A 16,747-nucleotide genomic window follows, 5' to 3' on the forward strand; every position below is an offset into this window, starting at 1 on the left:
CTAAAGCTTTGCATGCTGAATCAATGGTGCAGGGATTATACAAAGATATCACAATTAATATCCTTGAATCCCATTGTACGACACTCTCTGACATGGTGGATATATCACCATCGTTTGGTTCAAGGGGCTTCTTTTGTTCAGCCAACCTGGACTGTGATCTCAACAGATGCAAGTCTTTCAGGTTGGGGAGCTGTTTGGGGATCTCTGACAGCAGAAGTGGTTTGGAAATCTTAAGAGGCGAGATTACCAATAAATATTTTAGAACTCTGTGCAATTCTCAGGGCTCTTCAGTTTTGGCCTCTGCTAAAGAGAGAACCGTTCATTTGTTTTTTGACAGACAATATCACAACTGTGGCTTATGTCAATCATCAGGGTGGGACTCACAGTCCCCAAGCTATGAAAGAAGTATCTCGGATACTTGCTTGGGCGGAATCCAGCTCCTGTCTAATCTCTGTGGTGCATATACCAGGTGTAGACAATTGGGAGGCGGATTATCTCAGCCGCCAGACTTTACATCCAGGGGAGTGGTCTCTCCATCCAGATGTGTTTGCTCAGATTGTTCGGATGTGGGGTCTTCCAGAGATAGATCTCATGGCCTCTCATCTAAACAAGAAACTTACCAGATACCTGTCCAGGTCCAGGGATGTTCAGGCGGAAGCAGTGGATGCACTGACACTTCCTTGGTGTTATCATTCTGCTTACATCTTCCCGCCTCTAGTTCTCCTTCCAAGAGTGATCTCCAAAATCATCATGGAAGAGTCTTTTGTGTTGCTGGTGGCTCCAGCATGGCCACACAGGTTTTGGGATGCGGATCTGGTTCGGATGTCCAGTTGCCCGCCTTGGCCACTTCCGTTACGGCTGGACCTACTATCTCAAGGTCCGTTTTCCATCAGGATCTCAAATCATTAAATTTGAAGGTATGGAAATTGAAAGCTTAGTTCTAAGTCATAGAGGTTTCTCTGACTCAGTATTTAATTCTATGTTGCAAGCTCATAAATCTGTCTCTAGAAAGATTTATTATAGAGTTTGAAGACTTACATTTCATGGTGATCTCATAAATTCTCCTGGCATTCTTTTAGAATTCCTAGAATTTTACAGTTCCTTCAGGATGGTTTGGATAAGGGGTTGTCTGCAAGTTCCTTGAAAGGACAAATCTCTGCTCTTTCTGTTTTATTTCACAGAAAGATTGCTATACTTCCTGATATTCACTGTTTTGTACAGGCTTTAGTTCATATTAAGCCTGTCATTAAATCAATTTCTCCTCCTTGGAGTCTTAATTTGGTTCTGAAGGCTTTACAGGCTCCTCCATTTCAGCCTATGCATTCTTTGGACATTAAACTACTTTCTTGGAAAGTGTTGTTCCTTTTGGCTATCTCTTCTGCTAGAAGAGTTTCTGAGCTATCTGCTCTTTCTTGTGAGTCTCCTTTTTTGATTTTTCATCAGGATAAGGCAGTTTTGCGGACTTCTTTTCAATTTTACCTAAGGTTGTGAATTCTAACAACATTAATAGAGAAATTGTTGTCCCTTCCTTGTGTCCTAATCCTAAGAATTCTTTGGAAAGATCCTTACATTCTTTGGATGTGGTAAGAGCTTTGAAATATTATGTGGAACTACTAAAGATTTTTGGAAGACTTCCAGTCTATTTGTTTTATTTTCTGGTCCTAGGAAAGGTCAGAAGGCTTCTGCTATTTCCTTGGCTTCTTGGTTGAAACTTTTGATTCATCAAGCTTATTTGGAGTCGGGTCAGGCCCCGCCTCAGATAATTACAGCTCATTCTACCAGATCAGTCTCCACTTTGTGGGCTTTTAAGAACGAAGCTTCAGTTGATCAGATTTGCAAAGCGGCGACTTGGTCCTCTTTACATACATTTACTAAATTCTACCGTTTTGATGTATTTGCTTCTTCGGAGGCAGTTTTTGGTAGAAAAGTTCTTCAGGCAGCTGTTTCAGTTTGATTCTTCTGCTTTTGTTTTAAGTTTTTTTCTTTAAAAAATGAAATAAATTAATTTTTTTGGGTTGTGGATTCATTTTTTCAGCGGAATATGGCTGTTTTTATTTTTATTCCCTCCCTCTCTAGTGACTCTTGAGTGGAAGACTCCACATCTTGGGTATTGATATCCCATATGTCACTCACTAGCTCATGGACTCTTGCCAATTACATGAAAGAAAACATAATTTATATAAGAACTTACCTGATAAATTCATTTCTTTCATATTGGCAAGAGTCCATGAGGCCCACCCTTTTTATGGTGGTTATGATTTTTTGTATAAAGCACAATTATTTCCAAATTTCCATTGTTGATGCTTTCTACTCCTTTCTTTATCACCCCACTGCTTGGCTATTCGTTAAACTAAATTGTCGGTGTGGTGAGCGATGTATTTATAGGCATTTTGAGGTTTGGGAAACTTTGCCCCTCCTGGTAGGATTGTATATCCCATATGTCACTAGCTCATGGACTCTTGCCAATATGAAAGAAATGAATTTATCAGGTAAGTTCTTACATAAATTATGTTTTTACCAAGGTGTCTCACAAGTGTGACTGTAAAATGATCTTTGGATAAATTTAATACGAAATGAGAATTACATGAAGATTATAAATACAGGGAGTGCAGAATTATTAGGTAAGTTGTATTTTTGAGGATTAATTTTATTATTGAACAACAACCATGTTCTCAATGAACCCAAAAAACTCATTATTATCAAAGCTGAATAGTTTTGGAAGTAGTTTTTAGTTTGTTTTTAGTTATAGCTATTTTAGGGGGATATCTGTGTGTGCAGGTGACTATTACTGTGCATAATTATTAGGCAACTTAACAAAAAACAAATATATACCCATTTCAATTATTTATTTTTACCAGTGAAACCAATATAACATCTCAACATTCACAAATATACATTTCTGACATTCAAAAACAAAACAAAAACAAATCAGTGACCAATATAGCCACCTTTCTTTGCAAGGACACTCAAAAGCCTGCCATCCATGGATTCTGTCAGTGTTTTGATCTGTTCACCATCAACATTGCGTGCAGCAGCAACCACAGCCTCCCAGACACTGTTCAGAGAGGTGTACTGTTTTCCCTCCTTGTAAATCTCACATTTGATGATGGACCACAGGTTCTCAATGGGGTTCAGATCAGGTGAACAAGGAGGCCATGTCATTAGATTTTCTTCTTTTATACCCTTTCTTGCCAGCCACGCTGTGGAGTACTTGGACGCGTGTGATGGAGCATTGTCCTGCATGAAAATCATGTTTTTCTTGAAGGATGCAGACTTCTTCCTGTACCACTGCTTGAAGAAGGTGTCTTCCAGAAACTGGCAGTAGGACTGGGAGTTGAGCTTGACTCTATCCTCAACCCGAAAAGGCCCCACAAGCTCATCTTTGATGATACCAGCCCAAACCAGTACTCCACCTCCACCTTGCTGGCGTCTGAGTCGGACTGGAGCTCTCTGCCCTTTACCAATCCAGCCACGGGCCCATCCATCTGGCCCATCAAGACTCACTCTCATTTCATCAGTCCATAAAACCTTAGAAAAATCAGTCTTGAGATATTTCTTGGCCCAGTCTTGACGTTTCAGCTTGTGTGTCTTGTTCAGTGGTGGTCATCTTTCAGCCTTTCTTACCTTGGCCATGTCTCTGAGTATTGCACACCTTGTGCTTTTGGGCACTCCAGTGATGTTGCAGCTCTGAAATATGGCCAAACTGGTGGCAAGTGGCATCTTGGCAGCTGCACGCTTGACTTTTCTCAGTTCATGGGCAGTTATTTTGCGCCTTGGTTTTTCCACACTCTTCTTGCGACCCTGTTGACTATTTTGAATGAAACGCTTGATTGTTCGATGATCACGCTTCAGAAGCTTTGCAATTTTAAGAGTGCTGCATCCCTCTGCCTGTCAAGCCCTTCTTTTGACCCATTTTGCCAAAGGAAAGGAAGTTGCCTAATAATTATGTGTAGTGTGATAGGAGCGCCTAAAGGTGGATTCCTGCTGCTAAAAAAGTTCTTCCCTCAAAGAGAACTAAATGGTGGATAAGAAGAAAAAAACATAATTTATGCTTACCTGATAAATTCCTTTCTTCTGTAGTGTGATCAGTCCACGGGTCATCATTACTTCTGGGATATTACTCCTCCCCAACAGGAAGTGCAAGAGGATTCACCCAGCAGAGCTGCATATAGCTCCTCCCCTCTACGTCACTCCCAGTCATTCGACCAAGGACCAACGAGAAAGGAAAAGCCAAGGGTGAAGTGGTGACTGGAGTATAAATTAAAAAATATTTACCTGCCTTAAAAACAGGGCGGGCCGTGGACTGATCACACTACAGAAGAAAGGAATTTATCAGGTAAGCATAAATTATGTTTTCTTCTGTTAAGTGTGATCAGTCCACGGGTCATCATTACTTCTGGGATACCAATACCAAAGCAAAAGTACACGGATGACGGGAGGGATAGGCAGGCTCTTTATACAGAAGGAACCACTGCCTGAAGAACCTTTCTCCCAAAAATAGCCTCCGATGAAGCAAAAGTGTCAAATTTGTAAAATTTGGAAAAAGTATGAAGCGAAGACCAAGTTGCAGCCTTGCAAATCTGCTCAACAGAGGCCTCATTCTTGAAGGCCCAAGTGGAAGCCACAGCTCTAGTAGAATGAGCTGTAATTCTTTCAGGAGGCTGCTGTCCAGCAGTCTCATAAGCTAAACGAATTATGCTACGAAGCCAAAAAGAAAGAGAGGTAGCAGAAGCTTTTTGACCTCTCCTCTGCCCAGAGTAAACGACAAACAGAGAAGACGTTTGTCGAAATTCCTTAGTTGCCTGTAAGTAAAATTTTAGAGCACGGACTACATCCAGGTTGTGCAGTAGACGTTCCTTCTTCGAAGAAGGATTTGGGCACAAGGAAGGAACAACAATCTCTTGATTGATATTCCTGTTAGTAACTACCTTAGGTAAGAACCCAGGTTTAGTACGCAGAACTACCTTATCCGAATGAAAAATCAAATAAGGAGAATCACAATGTAAGGCTGATAATTCAGAGACTCTTCGAGCCGAGGAAATAGCCATTAAAAATAGAACTTTCCAAGATAACAACTTTATATCAATGGAATGAAGGGGTTCAAACGGAACGCCCTGTAAAACATTAAGAACAAGGTTTAAACTCCATGGTGGAGCAACAGTTTTAAACACAGGCTTAATCCTGGCCAAAGCCTGACAAAAAGCCTGGACGTCAGGAACTTCTGACAGACGTTTGTGTAACAGAATGGACAGAGCTGAGATCTGTCCCTTTAATGAACTAGCAGATAAACCCTTTTCTAAACCTTCTTGTAGAAAAGACAATATCCTAGGAATCCTAACCTTACTCCAAGAGTAACCTTTGGATTCACACCAATATAGGTATTTACGCCATATCTTATGGTAAATCTTTCTGGTAACAGGCTTCCTAGCCTGTATTAAGGTATCAATAACTGACTCGGAAAACCCACGTCTTGATAAAATCAAGCGTTCAATTTCCAAGCAGTCAGCTTCAGAGAAGTTAGATTTTGATGTTTGAAGGGACCCTGTATCAGAAGGTCCTGTTTCAGAGGTAGAGACCAAGGTGGACAGGATGACATGTCCACCAGGTCTGCATACCAAGTCCTGCGTGGCCACGCAGGAGCTATTAGAATCACTGATGCTCTCTCTTGTTTGATTCTGGCAATCAATCGAGGAAGCATCGGGAAGGGTGGAAACACGTAAGCCATCCTGAAGTCCCAAGGTGCTGTCAGGGCATCTATCAGGACTGCTCCTGGATCCCTGGATCTGGACCCGTAACGAGGAAGCTTGGCGTTCTGTCGAGACGCCATGAGATCTATCTCTGGTTTGCCCCAACGTCGAAGTATTTGGGCAAAGACCTCCGGATGGAGTTCCCACTCCCCCGGATGAAAAATCTGACGACTTAAGAAATCCGCCTCCCAGTTCTCCACTCCCGGGATGTGGATTGCTGACAGGTGGCAAGAGTGAGACTCTGCCCAGCGAATTATCTTTGATACTTCCATCATAGCTAGGGAGCTTCTTGTCCCTCCCTGATGGTTGATGTAAGCTACAGTCGTGATGTTGTCCGACTGAAACCTGATGAACCCCCGAGTTGTCAACTGGGGCCAAGCCAGGAGGGCATTGAGAACTGCTCTCAATTCCAGAATGTTTATTGGCAGGAGACTCTCCTCCTGACTCCATTGTCCCTGAGCCTTCAGAGAATTCCAGACGGCACCCCAACCTAGAAGGCTGGCGTCTGTTGTTACAATTGTCCAGTCTGGTCTGCTGAATGGCATCCCCCTGGACAGATGTGGCCGAGAAAGCCACCATAGAAGAGAATTTCTGGTCTCTTGATCCAGATTCAGAGAAGGGGATAAGTCTGAGTAATCCCCATTCCACTGACTTAGCATGCACAGTTGCAGTGGTCTGAGGTGTAAGCGTGCAAAGGGTACTATGTCCATTGCCGCTACCATTAAGCCGATTACCTCCATGCATTGAGCCACTGACGGGTGTTGAATGGAATGAAGGGTGCGGCAAGCACTTTGAAGTCTTGTTAGCCTGTCCTCTGTCAGGTAAATCTTCATTTCTACAGAATCTATAAGAGTCCCCAGAAAGGGAACTCTTGTGAGTGGAACGAGTGAACTTTTCTTTTCGTTCACCTTCCATCCATGTGACCTTAGAAATGCCAGTACTAACTCTGTATGAGACTTGGCAGTTTGAAAGCTTGGAGCTTGAATCAGAATGTCGTCTAGGTATGGAGCTACCGAGATTCCCCGCGGTCTTAGTATCGCCAGAAGAGCACCCAGAACCTTTGTGAAGATTCTTGGAGCTGTAGCCAATCCGAATGGAAGAGCCACAAACTGGTAATGCCTGTCTAGGAAGGCAAACCTTAGGTACCGGTAATGATCTTTGTGAATCGGTATGTGAAGGTAGGCATCTTTTAAATCTACAGTGGTCATGTACTGACCCTCTTGGATCATAGGTAAAATTGTCCGAATAGTCTCCATCTTGAACGATGGAACTCTTAGGAATTTGTTTAGGATCTTTAAGTCCAGGATTGGACTGAAAGTTCCCTCTTTTTTGGGAACCACAAACAGATTTGAGTAAAACCCCTGTCCCTGTTCCGATCGTGGAACAGGATGGATTACTCCCATTAACAAGAGCTCTTGTACGCAGCGTAGAAACGCCTCTTTCTTTGTCTGGATTGTTGACAACCTTGACAGATGAAATCTCTCTCTTGGAGGAGAGTATTTGAAGTCCAGAAGGTATCCCTGAGATATTATCTCTAGCGCCCAGGGATCCTGGACATCTCTTGCCCAAGCCTGGGCGAAGAGAGAAAGTCTGCCCCCCACTAGATCCGATCCCGGATCGGGGGCCCTCAATTCATGCTGTTTTAGGGGCAGCAGCAGGTTTCCTGGTCTGCTTGCCCTTGTTCCAGGACTGGTTAGGTTTCCAGCCTTGTCTGTAGCGAGCAACAGCTCCTTCCTGTCTTGGTGCAGAGGAAGTTGATGCTGCTCCAGCTTTGAAATTACGAAAGGAACGAAAATTAGACTGTCTAGCCTTAGCTTTGGCTTTGTCCTGAGGCAGGGCATGGCCTTTACCTCCTGTAATGTCAGCGATAATCTCTTTCAACCCGGGCCCGAATAAGGTCTGCCCTTTGAAAGGTATATTAAGCAATTTAGACTTAGAAGTAACATCAGCTGACCAGGATTTTAGCCACAGCGCCCTGCGTGCCTGAATGGCGAATCCTGAATTCTTCGCCGAAAGTTTAGTAAGATGTACTACGGCCTCCGAAATGAATGAATTAGCTAGTTTAAGGACTCTAAGCCTGTCCGTAATGTCGTCCAGAGTAGCTGAACTAATGTTCTCTTCCAGAGACTCAATCCAGAATGCCGCTGCAGCCGTGATCGGCGCAATGCATGCAAGGGGTTGCAATATAAAACCTTGTTGAACAAACATTTTCTTAAGGTAACCCTCTAATTTTTTATCCATTGGATCTGAAAAAGCACAGCTATCCTCCACCGGGATAGTGGTACGCTTAGCTAAAGTAGAAACTGCTCCCTCCACCTTAGGGACCGTTTGCCATAAGTCCCGTGTGGTGGCGTCTATTGGAAACATTTTTCTAAATATCGGAGGGGGTGAGAACGGCACACCGGGTCTATCCCACTCCTTAGTAACAATTTCAGTAAGTCTCTTAGGTATAGGAAAAACCTCAGTACTCGCCGGTACCGCAAAATATTTATCCAACCTACACATTTTCTCTGGTATTGCAACTGTGTTACAATCATTCAGAGCCGCTAACACCTCCCCTAGTAATACACGGAGGTTTTCCAGTTTAAATTTAAAATTTGAAATATCTGAATCCAGTCTGTTTGGATCAGAACCGTCACCCACAGAATGAAGTTCTCCGTCCTCATGTTCTGCCACCTGTGACGCAGTGTCTGACATGGCCCTAATATTATCAGCGCACTCTGTTCTCACCCCAGAGTGATCACGCTTACCTCTTAGTTCTGGTAATTTAGCCAAAACTTCAGTCATAACAGTAGCCATATCCTGTAATGTGATTTGTAATGGCCGCCCAGATGTACTCGGCGCTACAATATCACGCACCTCCCGATCGGGAGATGCAGGTACTGACACGTGAGGCGAGTTAGTCGGCATAACTCTCCCCTCGTTGTTTGGTGAAATTTGTTCAATTTGTACAGATTGACTTTTATTTAAAGTAGCATCAATACAGTTAGTACATAAATTTCTATTGGGCTCCACTTTGGCATTGCAACAAATGACACAGGTATCATCCTCTGAATCAGACATGTTTAACACACTAGCAAATAAACTTGCAACTTGGAATACAATTCAATTAGAATAATATTAAAAACGTACTGTGCCTTTAAGAAGCACAGAAGATCTATGACAGTTGAAAATTAATAAATTGAAAACAGTTATAGTGTAAACAACACAACTTTAGCAAAGGTTTAATCCCATTAGCAAAGATAACAAATTCTGAAAGCAGGAAACAAATTACAGAATAAACGTTTTTTATCTCAGTCAACTATAATTCTCACAGCTCTGCTGAGAGAAATTACCTCCCTCAAAATAAGTTTTGAAGACCCCTGAGCTCTGTAGAGATGAACCGGATCATGCAGGAAATACAATGAGCTGCTGACTGAAATATTTGATGCGTAGCAAAAGCGCCAAAAAACGGCCCCTCCCCCTCACACACAGCAGTGAGAGAGAACAGAAACTGTCAGAAAAAAGATTAAGCAACTGCCAAGTGGAAAAATAGTGCCCAAACATTTATTCACTCAGTACCTCAGCAAATGAAAACGATTTTACATTCCAGCAAAAACGTTAAACATAATTTCTAGTTATTAAACAGCTTTATGTAATTCTTACAGTGTAATTCTAGTGAAGTACCATTCCCCAGAATACTGAAGTGTAAAGTATACATACATGACATTATATCGGTATGGCAGGATTTTCTCATCAATTCCATTGTCAGAAAATAAAAGCTGCTACATACCTCTATGCAGATTCATCTGCCCGCTGTCCCCTGATCTGAAGTTTACCTCTCCTCAGATGGCCGAGAAACAGCAATATGATCTTAACTACTCCGGCTAAAATCATAGCAAAAACTCTGGTAGATTCTTCTTCAAACTCTGCCAGAGAGGTAATAACACACTCCGGTGCTATTTTAAAATAACAAACTTTTGATTGAAGATATAAAACTAAGTATAATCACCATAGTCCTCTCACACATCCTATCTAGTCGTTGGGTGCAAGAGAATGACTGGGAGTGACGTAGAGGGGAGGAGCTATATGCAGCTCTGCTGGGTGAATCCTCTTGCACTTCCTGTTGGGGAGGAGTAATATCCCAGAAGTAATGATGACCCGTGGACTGATCACACTTGACAGAAGAAATGGGGTTTATTTAGCAGCGCTAAAAAAAGCTAGGAAATGATGATACCAATCTAATTTATGTTTTATACAATCTAGTTTATTTAAAAATTCTTAGAACACATAAAAACAACAGCAAATGCTTTTCCTAATTAATAAAGGGACGTCTCCCTTATACAACACTTATAAAAATAGACTAGAACCATATAATCCTAGAATTTTAGGTATAAAGGAATTAATTCTATAGATAACATATGACAAGCAACAAATTTCTAAGATAAATGGTGAATTGAATATTTTAAAGGCACAAATGTATCAGTCCTAACAGCTTTACAGTTCTTCAGTAACAAATACAGTTATAAAGTTACACAGTTACTTTCCTTGGACATATAATTGGCTCAGGTGTGCTGGATAGTTAAAAAGGCAAAAAACAGCCAATATTCTGATTTAGGTGCCAAAGCAATCGTGGTTAATGGAAATGGTTAATTTAACAGATGAATACCTTGATGTCTTTAAAGTTCAGTTTGCGTGTTTTAAAAAACGTAGTGAAAATTAGTGTAGAGGTACCTTAATCTGTCCTGGTTGCAACCGCTGATATTCTTCACTGTGAGGGATTCACAGACTGTTTGTTCCTGGTGCTTCTGATAAGTCACCTGACCTTCTCTTTGATTCAGAGGTCAGGGGTGATGATGCTTTCTGGTGATGTAGTTATCCTTTTTTTTGTTCTGGGCAAGATAAAGCCCAGAAGGGTGAAACGCGTTGAATGGGACCTGCTACACTCTACTAAACTTCATTTACTACTGTCACAAAGCTGTGTGACCCTGCAACTTTAAACTTTTCTCCTGACCCTGCAAGTTAAAATCCACCTTTGGTAACTTCAGGGAATACGGTGTTACTGCTAAACACTGACCAAAGATTTCTTCAAACCTTAGGAAGTCTGAGGGAACCCAGATGAAAACAATATTTGGGCTATAAGAAGAAAGGAAAACAAAAAAAAAGGATAACTACATCACCAGAAAGGATCATCACCCCTGACCTCTGAATCAAAGAGAAGGTCAGGTGACTTATCAGAAGCACCAGGAACAAACAGTCTGTGAATCCCTCACAGTGAAGAATATCAGCGGTTGCAACCAGGACAGATTAAGGTACCTCTACACTAATTTGCACTACGTTTTTTAAAACACGCAAACTGAACTTTAAAGACATCAAGGTATTAATCTGTTAAATTAACCATTTCCATTAACCACGATTGCTTTGGCACCTAAATCAGAATATTGGCTGTTTTTTGCCTTTTTAACTATCCACCACACCTGAGCCAATTGTATGTCCAAGGAAAGTAACTGTGTAACTTTATAACTGTATTTGTTACTGAAGAACTGTAAAGCTGTTAGGACTGATACATTTGTGCCTTTTAAATATTCAATTCACCATTTATCTTAGAAATTTGTTGCTTGCCATATGTTATCTATAGAATTAATTGCTTTATACCTGGAATTCTAGGATTATATGGTTCTAGTCTGTTTTTATAAGTCTTGTATAAGGGAGACGTCCCTTTATTAATTAGGAAAAGCATTTGCTGTTGTTTTTATGTGTTCTAAGAATTTTTAAATAAACTAGATTGTATAAAACATAAATTAGATTGGTATCATCATTTCCTAGCTTTTTTTAGCGCTGCTAAATAAACCCCATTATTTCTGCCTAATAATTATGCACACCTTATATAGGGTGTTGATGTCATTAGACCACACCCCTTCTCATTACAGAGATGCACATCACCTAATATGCTTAATTGGTAGTAGGCTTTCGAGCCTATACCGCTTGGAGTAAGACAACATGCATAAAGAGGATGATGTGGTCAAAATACTCATTTGCCTAATAATTCTGCACACAGTGTATGTTAGAAGTCAATTTAATATTATAGTTTTTTTATAACAAGTAAATGAGGTGAGTCTCAATTAGCACAATTCTTAAGCCAGAAATGCCTTGATAATAATCTATCAGCTACTGCCTTTTCCGCTCCTTTTCTGGCCAAGAAGGCATTTTTGTTGTGATTGTCACTAACAGTACTGGCGTCTTTAAAATCAGGTTTTAAAAGGGGATCTCACAATCGTGACTTTCATAGGAACCTATTGAAAATCCGTTTCCACCCGTACCACTGCTAAACCTTCTGAATGTATCTTTTAAGTGGTCAGGATAGGCAGACTAAGCAGCATTTTTTTATCATTATATATTCATTTTTCAACTTTGACAAGTATTGTTTTTATAATAATTATTTCTGTTGTTTGTTAAATAGCCATTTCCATTTTGATGCAAACTGAAAACAAGATTGCAAAATTGTATCTGCCTAGGAGACCCTTAAAAGAAATCAAGCCTCTGTGATCTCCATTACGGTCACAAAAGGTGAACATTATTGAACTCACCATCACAAAGGCGCATTCAAGTTTACAAGTTCAATAATGTAGATGCAAGCACTTTGAAACACACTTTCATGATGATAATTGCACTTAGCATGCATAGAAGCACTTCCCCTATAAAAACCCGGTTACAGTGGAGCAATCTCGCTTAACCCCTTAACGACCAAGGACGTACAAGGTACGTCCTACAAAAACGGTTGTTAACGACCAAGGACGTACCTTGTACGTTCTCAGGGGTTTTAAGCGCTGGAACCGATCGTGATCGCTTCCAGCCGCTTATAGGGTATAATTTAAACAAAGAGCCGAGATGCAACAGCACTGCACTTAATATACGGGAGATGCCTGTATTAGTTCAAGGTATTAACCTTCAATTGGCTGGAGTGCTGATGCATAAACAAACTTGTGTGGGTTTGTCAAAAAAGAGAAAATTTGACTGGAAGATGCATCTAAATAGCACTTCACACTCCCTAGTATATCAGAAACTATATTACATCAATATCTAGAGGTGTGATAAGGTGATCTGTTTAAAATGTAACATTTATTTTATTTCATTAAAATCACAGAACACAAACAACATAAAATGTAAAAACACAATTGGATTGTTGACTTATTAGAATACAGATTGTCCCAGTTTTCAAAGTGCAGGTTAGGATATCTAACAAGATTAGGTTATCTTGCAATGAAGTTAATAATTAATTAACACAGGGTCAATATGGGATATTGTGGTATCACAGTTTTAGTATATGTGTAAATTACAACATTTACATACGTTTATCAATATCTGTACCCACAATTTTATACTGGACACAAATATATTGGAAAGGGCTTTCAAATTTTATAACCCAGGTTGGTTATAAAACCTTGTATTATTTATTCCGATAGTTAGTTTGTATGTACCACTATTTATTGTAATTAGTCCAGATCTTATCAACCCCAATATTGGAATTGAGTTGATATTAATATTGACTGTATGATTGTGTTGGTATTGCAAGAGCTTGCTGCTAGCAGCTGAAATGAAACAGAGAATGAATTTACCCACTAGACAATCAAGGGGTTAATCACATATTAAGATTAACCCTATATCTACTTGTGATGGTTGCAAGAGATTTCTCACATTGATGTAAGTATATATGTATGATTATGCATAGTATGCATAGATGTTGGCTATAAGATTATATATTGTATGTTAATCATGCTTATTGTATATAATATTGCTTGAATTGTACTTATTTTAATCCTGTTACCCAGAAATAGTATACTGATATTCTAATACTCAATTGTAGTCTATAATAGTAGTGTTGATTGTTGTTGGTTTGGGACCATATAAATCACTCTATTGAGGTTGTATATATACACAAATCAGTTCAATGCTGTTCATTCAAGAATATACTGTATATCTTATTATATGATTATTGGTGATTCAACACTGGGTTTATGTAAACTATCATGATATCATAGCTTTCTACATATATATATATATATATATATATATATATATATATATATATATATATATATATATATATATATATATATGTGTTAGTTATCCACAATCAAATATAGAGAGTTATTAGATATTATTACTATATGAATTGCAACATGTGCATTGGTTTGTAAATGCTTGTATTAGTAATCTTGCACTGGGTAAAGTTGAATATATTAAAGATGGTTTTTAGATTTTATAGTCATAGTTAATTATAAAGCAGCATCTTAGAATAGTATAGATAATTAATCTATTCAATGTTGCTCAAATTTATTATGAGCGGTTCGATTCAGTCAAAGATTTAATGTACCTTCTTATCAACTGAAGGGTTAATCTCATAATCTGTTTTTTTACATTTCATGTACCTTCTTATCAACTGAAGGGTTAATCACATAATCCGGTTTATACATTCATTTATAAATACCAACACTTATAGTCTTGTACTGGATAAAGTTAAGTATGTTAGGAATAGTTATCAATTTTTGTTTGAGAGGGATTAGATCAATACTTTGGGTTGTCTACTAAAAAAATGATATATATGTGAAGGGTTATTCAGGGATTCCTGACAGATATCAGTGTTCCAATGTAACTATCGCTAATTTTGGGGGTCAACGTTAGAAAAAGTGTGTGTTTTTTTCAATTTTTTATTCATATTTTAATTTTTTTATAGTAAATTATAAGATATAGCAATGAAAGAGAAAAAATCTAAGTACTTCTGCGCAGCTTCAAACAGTTATTAACATGTTAAGTCCAATATAATAAAGGAATTTGTTATAGTCTGTGATAATGAGTCTTTATGAACAATATATATATATGAATGGTATATATTCTGAATTCATATGCGGTAAATCCAAGGCAAAAAACAGAATTTATGTTTACCTGCTAAATTTCTTTCTCCTACGGTGTGTCCGGTCCACGGCTTCATCCTTACTTGTGGGATATTCTCTTCCCCTACAGGAAATGGCAAAGAGAGCACACAGCAAGAGCTGTCCATATAGTCCCCCCTCTGGCTCCGCCCCCCAGTCATTCGACCGACGGTTAGTAGAAAAAGGAGAAACTATAGGGTGCCGTGGTGACTGTAGTGTATGGAATAAAAATTTTCAAACCTGACTAAAAGCCAGGGCGGGCCGTGGACCGGACACACCGTAGGAGAAAGAAATTTATCAGGTAAACATAAATTCTGTTTTCTCCTACATTGGTGTGTCCGGTCCACGGCTTCATCCTTACTTGTGGGAACCAATACCAAAGCTTTAGGACACGGATTAAGGGAGGGAGCAAGTCAGGTTACCTAAACGGAAGGCACCACGGCTTGCAAAACCTTTCTCCCAAAAACAGCCTCTGAAGAAGCATAAATATCGAATTTGTAAAATTTGGCAAAAGTATGCAGAGAAGACCAAGTCGCTGCCTTACAGATCTGATCAACAGAAGCCTCGTTCTTGAAGGCCCATGTGGAAGCCACAGCTCTAGTAGAGTGAGCTGTAATTCGTTCAGGAGGCTGCCGTCCGGCAGTCTCATAAGCCAATCGGATGATGCTTTTCAGCCAAAAAGAAAGAAAGGTAGCAGTAGCTTTCTGCCCTCTCCTCTTACCAGAATAAACGACAAACAAAGATGATGTTTGTCTGAAATCCTTTGTTGCTTCTAAATAGAATTTTAAAGCACGGACCACATCTAGGTTGTGTAACAAAGGTTCCTTCTTTGAAACTGGATTCGGACATAGGGAAGGAACAACTATTTCCTGGTTAATATTCCTGTTGGAAACTACTTTTGGAAGAAAACCAGGTTTGGTACGTAAAACTACCTTATCTGCATGAAATACCAGATAGGGAGAAGTACACTGCAAAGCAGATAATTCAGAAACTCTTCTAGCAGAAGAAATAGCAACTAAAAACAGAACTTTCCAAGATAGTAACTTAATATCTATGGAATGCAAAGGTTCAAACGGAACCCCTTGAAGAACTAAAAGAACTAAGTTTATACCCCATGGAGGAGTCATAGGTCTGTAAACAGGCTTGATTCTGACTAACGCCTGTACAAACGCTTGTACATCTGGCACGGCTGCCAGAAGTTTGTGCAACAAGACAGACAGAGCAGATATCTGTCCCTTTAGAGAACTAGCTGACAGACCTTTCTCCAAGCCCTCTTGGAGAAAGGAAAGAATCCTAGGAATTTTGATTTTACTCCAAGAAAAACCCTTGGATTCGCACCAACGGATATATTTGTGCCATATCTTATGGTAAATCTTCCTAGCCACAGGCTTTCTGGCTTGAACCAGAGTATCTATAACTGAATCTGAAAACCCACGCTTAGATAGAATCAAGCGTTCAATTTCCAAGCAGTCAGTTGCAGAGAGACTAGATTTGGATGTTCGAATGGACCTTGTACTAGAAGATCCTGTCTCAAAGGTAGCTTCCATGGTGGAGCTGATGACATATTCACCAGGTCTGCATACCAAGTCCTGCGTGGCCACGCAGGAGCTATTAGGATCACCGAGGCCTTCTCCTGTTTGATCCTGGCTACCAGCCTGGGAAGGAGAGGGAACGGTGGAAACACATAAGCTAGATTGAACGACCAAGGCACCACTAATGCATCCACTAGTGTCGCCCTGGGATCCCTGGATCTGGACCTGTATCGAGGAACTTTGAAGTTCTGACGAGACGCCATCAGATCCATATCTGGAGTGCCCCATAGTTGAGTTAACTGGGCAAAGACCTCCGGGTGGAGTTCCCACTCCCCCGGATGGAAAGTCTGACGACTCAAATAATCCGCCTCCCAGTTGTCTACCCCTGGGATGTGGATTGCAGATAGGTGGCAGGAGTGATCCTCCGCCCATTTGATGATCTTGGATACCTCTGTCATCGCCAAGGAACTCTTTGTTCCCCCCTGATGATTGATGTACGCTACAGTCGTCATGTTGTCCGACTGAAATCTTATGAATATGGCCTTCGCTAGGTGAGGCC

The sequence above is a fragment of the Bombina bombina genome, chromosome 5 (assembly GCF_027579735.1).
Source record: "Bombina bombina isolate aBomBom1 chromosome 5, aBomBom1.pri, whole genome shotgun sequence".
Classification (NCBI taxonomy): domain Eukaryota; kingdom Metazoa; phylum Chordata; class Amphibia; order Anura; family Bombinatoridae; genus Bombina; species Bombina bombina.